This window comes from Miscanthus floridulus, chromosome 4, assembly GCF_019320115.1.
Source record: "Miscanthus floridulus cultivar M001 chromosome 4, ASM1932011v1, whole genome shotgun sequence".
Classification (NCBI taxonomy): Eukaryota; Viridiplantae; Streptophyta; class Magnoliopsida; order Poales; family Poaceae; genus Miscanthus; species Miscanthus floridulus.
In genome coordinates, this window is record NC_089583.1 from 84,479,591 (window position 1) to 84,485,733 (window position 6,143).

The window sequence follows — 6,143 nt, forward strand, 5'->3', positions numbered from 1 at the left end:
AATGCTTTCCATCCATCCAAGCGAACCCAAATGGCATCTTAAATATACCTCCGTCAAATATTTTATTAGGAGCAGTAGTTCCGTTCTTCTTCTGCAACCAACAACTGTAGACTTTCTAAATTAATTATTATCTGTCCCCTAACAAATCGCAGCAACGAGACTTGGAATGGGTCCATCGTACCAGAGGATTGCATGGTTAAAAAGTAGTTTAAGTGAACAGGGTGAAAATCAATTCCTGAACAGGCTGCCGCCTGGGTAAAACAAAACAAAAGTCGCGAGCAGGGCAGCCGGCGGGCGGCAACCGCAGCTGTCCGTCCGAGTCTTTGCTTCCATCTCGTCGCCGTTGCACCACCCTCCCATTCCACTCGGTCCAAATCCGCGTCTTTTGTCGTGGGGTGGTGTCTCGTATTGCATTATTGGAGGATCGAACTAGCGCCACCGCACTAATGATCCCCTTCTCCTTCCTCCTCGCCGGCGCCCTCGTTCTGCTCGTCGGCGTCGCCGATGCACTGTCCGGTGAACCTCCCATCACTTCCGCCATTATTCTCTCGTTTCCTCCTATATACGTACTCGATGATCTGTTCGGCGTCGTCTTATTATTCCCTGATGAGTTGGCTCGCTCACCTTGCGCGCAGGGTACCAGATAAGCTGCGGCGCGACGTCGGCCAAAGTCGCCGGGAACGTGACATGGGTGAGCGACGGGGCGTTTATCTACGTCGGCAAGGCCGCGGAGCTCACCGGCTCCCCAGGCGTGATGCCGATGCTCTCCTCGCTCCGGTACTTCCCGGCGGACGAGTCGTCGTCCGCCGCCACGACGAAGTACTTGCTACGTGGTCCCGGCGGCGATGCACGCCAGGTACCTGGTGCGCACGACGTACTACTACGGCGGGTTCGACGGCGGCGAGGCGCCGCCGGTGTTCGACCAGATCATCGACGGCACGCGGTGGAGCGCCGTGGACACGGCGGGGGGCTACGCCCGGGGCCTCGCCACGTACTACGAGGCCGTTGTGGAGGCGGCGGGGAAGGAGGTCAGCGTCTGCCTCGCCCGGAGCGCCACCACCGCGCCCGGACGGAGCCCCTTCATCAACGCGCTCGAGGTGGTGCCGCTGGAGGGATCCGTGTACAGCGCCGTCAACTTCACCGCCTACGCGCTGAGCACCATCGCGCGCCACAGCTTCGGCTACGAAGGCTCCATCATTGGGTAAGCAAAAAAAAAAAAAAGAACAGGGCGGCCGCGGCCGGCGGCGCGGGCGCCATTAATTCATGGATGTCTCGGCGAGAACGAAGATACGGCGGCCAACTGACTGACCATGTCTCCTGCGAAATGTGCGATCTAGCTATCCAGGTGACCGGTTCAACCGATACTGGGAGCCGTACAGCGACGGGAGCATCCCGGTGGTGGAGAGCCAGGCGAGCGTGACGACGGAGGCGTTCTGGAACAAGCCTCCGGAGGCCGTGTTCCGGCGAGGCCTGACGGCGAGCCGAGGCAAGAGCCTGGACCTCCAGTGGCCGCCGGCGCCGCTCCCAGCCGCGAGCTACTACCTGGCGCTCTACTTCCAGGACAACCGGGGGCCGAGCGCGCTCAGCTGGAGGGTATTCGACGTCGCCGTCAACGGCCAGCCGTTCTTCACGGGCCTCAACGTCTCCACGGCGGGGTCCATGGTGTACGGCGCCCAGTGGCCGCTGTCCGGGCAGATGAGGATCACGCTGACGCCGGCGCCGGGGTCCCCCGTCGGCCCGTTGATCAACGCGGCAGAGCTCTTAATGGTCGTTCCGCTCGGAGGGAGGACGCATCCCAGAGACGGTAACGTCCTGTCCTGATCGTGATCGGTGCACTTCTCGGTGTCATCCATGGCTGATAGATACACGGACACTGTTTGCTCACATCACCATCTCGTTGCTGCTGCAGTGATCGGCATGCAGGAGCTGGCCAGAGGATTCATGAACCCGCCGTCGGACTGGAGAGGTGATCCTTGCTTGCCCAAGGGGAACTCGTGGACTGGTGTCACCTGCAACCAAGATCCACTCGCAAGAGTAATAGGGCTGTAAGTTTGTACGGAGTAGTACCCAATTACCAAACTACGAGTCATATGACAACAGATTGTTCTCTTGTATACTTCTGAACAATGAATAATGTTCAGTTTGGTCATTGCAGCAACCTCACGAATTTCAGAGTTGGAGGATCGATATCTGACAACATTGCCAACCTGACTGCAATTTCGAGCATGTAAGCTTCCGGAACAAAGTGATGTAGATTTACATGCTAATTGGAAAAAAAGATGGATCGCTAAAATTGAAGCGCTAACTGTTGCAGTTGGCTTGTTGGGAACAATCTGACCGGACCGATTCCAGATATGAGCCTCCTACATCATCTAGTCTCTTTGTAAGTATAACAATAACGATGGATAATAAACCAACGGCTAAATATCCCTTCTGGATAATCTGACGTTGAAGGTATTGGTTGCTTCTTCTACCTAATCCCGTTGCATTCCTGATTGGAAATTTGAAGGCGCCTGGAGGACAACGGACTGACAGGCCCGCTCCCTGAACCACTCGGAAACCTTACAAGACTTGAGGAACTGTAAGTGCCTCTAATATTTACTAATCCACTCCAGTGATGATCCTGGCGATTTTAACCTACTGACCACTCGAATTAATTCCTGTTTTCGCAGGTCTGTGCAGAACAATAACCTACAAGGAACAATCCCAAGCAGCATCAGGAACAGAGCGTTGTTGGACACAAGGTTTAGGTTCCAGTAAGTGACTACACATTTGGCACTTGTCGTTTCGTAGCATCCTGCAGTGAATGACGAATAACTAACTTGCTGTATGCTGACAGGTACACACCTGGGAATAACCTTAGCTAACAAGGGCATTACAAGAAGGCAAAATCATCTGACTGGTGATCTTTTATCATGGTGCTGTTTTTCTTACCCAATTTCGGGTGCTTCGGACCCTTTTCCTATTCTTTTTGGAATTATGATTTTTTTTGTACTATGAAAATGTAACCTTAATTTTTCTGTAAAGATGCATTTTGTCGTAGAAAAATGGGACGACTAGCGTCTGACGTCCGGCCCGAGGTCCCGTCCAAACGTCCGCGCTCGCACCAGCATTCCACACCCGCACTCGCACAAAATAAAAAAAAACCCCTAAACCCACCCCCCACCCCCCCCCCCCCCCCCCCCCGCATGTGCCTAGGTTTCATGTGCCCATGCGGGCCCACGCCGCCCGGGCGCCCGTGCTCGCACCAGCATTCCATGCTCGCACTCGCACAAAACCAAAAAAAAACAGCACACCCCCGCCTGCGTCTGGGTTTCATGTGCCCATGCAGGGCTCATGCCGCCCAGGCGTCGCGCTCGCACCAGCATTCCACGCCCGCACACGCGCTCTCACAAAACCAAAAAAAAACAGCACACACCCGCTTGGGTTTCATGTGCCTATGTGGGGCCCACGTCGCCCAAAACGCCGCCCATGCTGCCAGACCGCTCAAGTCCCCTCCATTTCTCACCCGATCTAGTTTTAAAACATCAAAAAGAAATACTTGCAACATTCGTCTGAAGACAAATGAAACACTTTGAAACCTGCGTATGAGACACTTGAAACATGCATATGAAACACTTGCAAAAACACATAAAAAATACTTGAAACCATTGCAAACATAAGCAACAACCATATAAAACACTTGCAACATATGCGTGAAATATATGCAACATCCGAATAAACACACTTGTAACATGCGTCTGGAAAAAACGCAGATGAAACATTGGGAACAAAAACTTGCAACATACGTGTGCAACCATTGCAACATGTGCAACATCCTGATCTACTATTGTAGTATCCGCATGAAAAACTTGCAACATACCTCTAAAACATCTAAAATAATTGAAACATGCGCTTGCAACATGCGCTTTCAGCGTAATATTTTCTCGATGATTTAAAATGGAGGCTCATCGGCGCATGGAATTCACTGGTGTAGAGCTCGCTGGTGGACCGGAGCTCGCTGCTCCAGTGGAGAAGGCCGCAGCAAGTCCGGTGGAGATGGCCGCGGCGTGTACATGCGCTCTAGAAGGCCGCGACGGATTACTAGCTCCTCGCAAATAGCCACCCTCGCCTCCCACCGCCCTCCCGCGTGGCGGTGCGGGGCTCCGTCGCTGTGCTCGTTTCCACACGTCCCTCGCACACGGGCCTCCGGAGCCACCGTTACGTCCCACGCGCGCAGGCCTCGGAGCTACTATTGCCTGGCTTGTGCGCCGGCAGCAGACAGCCAGACGCGGGAAGCGCAGTGCTCGTCGAAGATGCGGGCCGCAAGAGCGTAGAAGGGCCGCAAGCCAACAGTCGGACGCTGGAAGCACAGTGGTTGGCTGATGGCGGCTGCCAGATCCCTGCTGTCGTGGCGCTGGGGAATGGAGATGCGCTGCCGTGAGCGAGAATGTTGTTGCCTCTGTGGCTGCATCGCTAACCCGACACCACTACCACTGCATCTCGTCTATCTCCTGGCTCGATGAATAATGGATGAGGCTATCTCGCTTGAATGGATAAGGCCACACCGGCCACCGCTTCAGCCTGCTTCTTTTTTGAGAGGCAGTCGTTGGCCTAGTGTGGGTGGCCCACCATCAGAACCGTCCGGCACGGACGGACGCCTTGTGCAAAGAATTACCGTAGAAAAAAACAAAATGAGAAAACAAGAAGGCTAATTACTTTACTTAGATAAATTCATAAGAGCAATGCGTGTACAACCCATCGGAACAACTTCTTTGTCACCAGAAGGTCAATCGTTGAGTGGTCGCTCACTACCTATGTTTCCCTGCGGTCGCTCACACCAGCCACATCACCCAAAATTCAACGAAGCTATCCACGTCTCTCGGAATTCGTTTGCTTGGCCAGCAGCGAGCCACGCCGCCCGAAATTCCCGACCACAAAAGGCCGCTCTCCCCTCTCCTCATCGTTAAGAAAACCGATCCCTCCAGCCTCTCTTCTGTCGCCCGACCCCGCGCCTCCACTACCGCCATCCGTGCCCCCACCCCTTCCAGCGGCGATGCCGCTGCTCCACCTTCCCAGCGCCGCCCCTTCCCATCTACGGCGCCATGTTTCCTTGCTGTTGCTCGCACCAGCCACGTCACCCGAAATTCACCGAAGCTATCCACGTCTCCCGGAATTCGTTTGCTTGGCCAGCAGTGAGCCACGTCGCCCGAAATTCCCGACCACAAAAGGCCGCTCTCCCCTCTCCTCATCGTAAAAAGAGCCTTTTACCTGTGTGCCATTATAAAAGATGGTGAAAGCCTACATGCTACTAAAAAGTTCGAGTGCACCTTGGTACCATCGTCGAACTTTTTTTTGCCCTCAAAACCATTATGTCCACCTTCTGTTTGATTTCTACCATTTGACAGCCCTGACATGTGGACCTGACCGATAGTGATGTTCAAAATACCCTTCTCTCTGACCCTGTCCTCTCCCTTCTTTCTCTCTCTGCCTGGTGGGCACGAAGTCGTAAGTGACCTGGGCACCTTCTTCCTCCGTCACGCTCCTGCATCGCGCTCCCAGAGTCACCCACCATCACAGCCGCCGCGTGCGATCCGCCCGCTCAGCCGCCCGTCCGCGCACGCGAGGCTTCGCTCGGTCACGTCGTCCGCGTGCTATTGGTGTGCGCCATGGCAGAGCGCGCATGGCACGGATGCCATGGCCACTCCAAGCCAGCACTGCTGCAACCACCGACACCTCATAGGACGGCCATGCCGCGGCCTTGCGCTCCAGCCCATCTCGTAGGGCGGGGTGCACGCGGCGGTGCACACGTTGCCGGCGTCGGGGATGCGGGGTGGGGCAGAGTGCTTGTGGCGGAGCCCGCATTGCCAGCGTCGAGAATGGCCCACTGCACTGCCTCGGCCTGTCCCTGTTCGTAGAGCAGCTGCGGACGACTTTGTTCGCCTGGTTCGCCGATCACGCCACCATAGAGTTCGAAGTGCTCACCCTCTCCGGCAACACCATCTTGGGCCTCGTCTACAAGTCCTACGACACGGTGGCCCTCGACGTCGCCACACAGCTCTCGTCGCCCGGCCCGCAGCTACGCGACTGCCAAGCTTCGTCATGCATGCTCGCGGTGGGAGATGACACAGGTGGTCGTGATGGACAACATCCTGCGCTGGTGG

General features: G+C 55.5%; 1 pseudogene; it reads left to right on the forward strand.

The window, feature by feature from the left end:
* Positions 1-387: 387 nt before the first annotated feature.
* On the forward strand, positions 388-2,998 carry LOC136551918 (probable LRR receptor-like serine/threonine-protein kinase At1g67720; annotated as a pseudogene).
* The last annotated feature ends 3,145 nt before the right edge of the window (positions 2,999-6,143 follow it).